This window comes from Gossypium hirsutum, chromosome D12 (assembly GCF_007990345.1).
Source record: "Gossypium hirsutum isolate 1008001.06 chromosome D12, Gossypium_hirsutum_v2.1, whole genome shotgun sequence".
In the NCBI taxonomy this organism is placed as follows: domain Eukaryota; kingdom Viridiplantae; phylum Streptophyta; class Magnoliopsida; order Malvales; family Malvaceae; genus Gossypium; species Gossypium hirsutum.
The window spans coordinates 32,438,644-32,441,327 of NC_053448.1; the positions used below are offsets into that span (position 1 = coordinate 32,438,644).

General features: G+C 36.1%; 1 non-coding gene across 1 annotated transcript; it reads right to left on the reverse strand.

Moving 5' to 3' along the window:
- Positions 1 to 1,575: 1,575 nt before the first annotated feature.
- LOC121224750 (small nucleolar RNA R71) lies at positions 1,576 to 1,681 on the reverse strand. Its single transcript, XR_005922495.1, has one exon. It is a non-coding gene; the product is annotated as a small nucleolar RNA R71 (small nucleolar RNA).
- Positions 1,682 to 2,684: the final 1,003 nt, after the last annotated feature.

Here is a 2,684-nt window from a genome sequence, read left to right on the forward strand (position 1 = left end):
TTTGAGCTATTGGGAGCTTGGGTGAAGACACGCATCAGACGTCAAGTTGGGGGAATTCGTATTCTAAACCCAGATTTTTTCCTTTGTAATTTGTTCTAAATCTGCTAATTTAAACTGTTATTTTGGGATGTTGATGATATTAAATTACTTGAATTTGCATAGCCCAGTCATAAGCTAACTTAGCACAGTTGGGAATTACTTTGATGATGTTTTAACTCTGATGAATGTTTATGGATGAATATGATTCAATTTACTGCTTTATCGAATGTTTGTTTCTGTTTATATGCTTATTAGGGTATTGATAAATGCTTGATAAGACTGAAAGTAACTTAATATTGACAGAGTTAGGTTGCTTGGACCAAAATTGGGTAATATAAGTTAGCGCTGAGTGAAATGCTCGTGTAAACTCTAGAAATAGATATTTAACTTATATGATTTAGAGGATTGTGCTTCAGCCATGGTTGCTAATTCTTAGCCTATAAATGTATAGTGTCTTAGGAGTGAGCAACTTTATGTCTTACTTTTGACAGAGGTAGACCATGTTAGTACCCAATCGAGTAGTAAGTTACCATATTTTTGCCATGTCATTGTTCCTGGGTTATAACTAATTCATTAGTAATCCCAACCTTTACAATCAATATTCCAATCTTGCTAGAATGCTTAATGCTTTTATTCAATTTGTTGCAATTGCAGTCTATGATAGTACATTTTATTACTTTCATTTTTAGTGTATTAATTGCATTATTATTTCTCAAAATATTATTCGATTCATTTATCTTTTCTACTCAATTGTGATAATTTAGACAAAGAATACTAATCCAATTCTCATGGAAACGATACTCACTCATCATTTTATTACTTGATTCGACGTGTATACTTGCACAATTTGCACATCATATTCACAACGATAAGTTTTTGGCGCCATTGCCAGGGATTGGGGATTGGAAACTTTAGTTTTTGTTATATTTTTAGCTGTTAATTTTTTTATTTCATGATCACAACATGTTTGTTACTAGTTATATCTTAGAAGCATTCCTGTTGAAGAACTTTATCCCTTAGATCCGGAAATTGAAAGGAGCTTGCAAAGGAGAAGAAAACAAAGAGCAATGAATCAATGTGGTAACAATCAACCTGGTTTGAATGAGCTACTTAATCTAGGAGTTGGCAGTGGTAATCCTTATATTGCTTAGATTTTTAATGATCGGGATAGGCCAATTCAAGAGCATGTAGTTCGTATCTTAGATGATTTGAACCCTGGAATAGTTAGGCCACAAATTCAAGCCGCCTCACTTTGAGTTGAAACCTGTAATGTTTCAGATGCTTCAATCAATTGGCCAGTTTGGTGGTTTGCCAACTGAAGATCCTAGATTGCACTTAATACTTTTCTTGGAGGTCTTCAATTCTTTCAGACAGTAAGGTGTCCCTGAAGATGCCTTAAAACTCAAGTTGTTTCCGTATTCTTTAAGAGATCGTGCTAAAACATGGCTCAACACTTTGCCATCTGGAACAGTAGAATCATGGAATGATTTCTGTTAAAAATTCTTGTTGCGATATAACCCACCCAATATGAATGCTAAACTGAGAAATGACATAACATCTTTCAGGCACTAGAGGATAAAACACTATATAAAGCATGGGAAAGGTTCAAAGATTTGCTTAGGAAATGTCCTATGCATGGATTTCAACATTGGACGCAAATGGAGATGTTATATAATGGTTTGAATGCACATACACGGATGGTGGTTGACGCCTCAAATAATATGACTCTATTGGACAAGTCCTATAATGAAGCATACGAGATTTTGGAGAGAATTACCAATAACGATTATCAATACCCCACAACAAGAGCTGGAACTGGTATGAGAGTAGCTAGATCATTTGAACTGGATACGATTACATCGCTTACTGCTTAGGTATCTTCTTTAGCCAACATGATAAAGATCATGCAGAAGCCTAGTGAGGTGAAAGAGCTGAAAGTAGTTGGGTTATCTCGTGTTTACTGTGGTGAGGATCACATGTTTGAAGAGTGTCCTTTGAACCCAACATCTGTCTACTATATGGGCAACATCAGTATGAACAACAAACCTTATTCCAACACGTAACCCTGGTTGGAAGTAACACTTAATTTTAGGTGGAACAATCAATGAGCTGAAAATTCCAACATAGCTGTCAGACTCAATGCCATGAATGTCCCACCTAGTTTCCATCAATCTATACTGCCTGAATAACGATCTCAACAAGGGAAGACATCATCTTCTTTCTTATATATTGAATCTCTATGGAAGGAGTATATGACCAAGAATGATGTTGTGATCTAGAGCCAAGCGTCATCTTTACAAGCTTTAAAGAACCAAGTAAGATAGATAGCTATTGCTTTGAACTCAAGAACACAAGGAACTTCTCCTAGTGATACCGAGAATGCAAGACCATATGGGAAAGAACATTGGACCAGGCGATGCTAAAGAAAACTTAGATAGCACTACTGAACACAATGCTCTGGCAAAACAATCACTACAACCAGAAGTTCGCCCACCCCCACCATTTCCCCAACGATTTCAGAATCACGGACAAGACCAACAATTCAGGCAATTCTTAGATGTCTTTAAGCAACTTCACATCAATATACCTTTGGTGGAAGCTCTGGAGAAAATGCCCAACTATGTCAAGTTTATTAAAGACATACT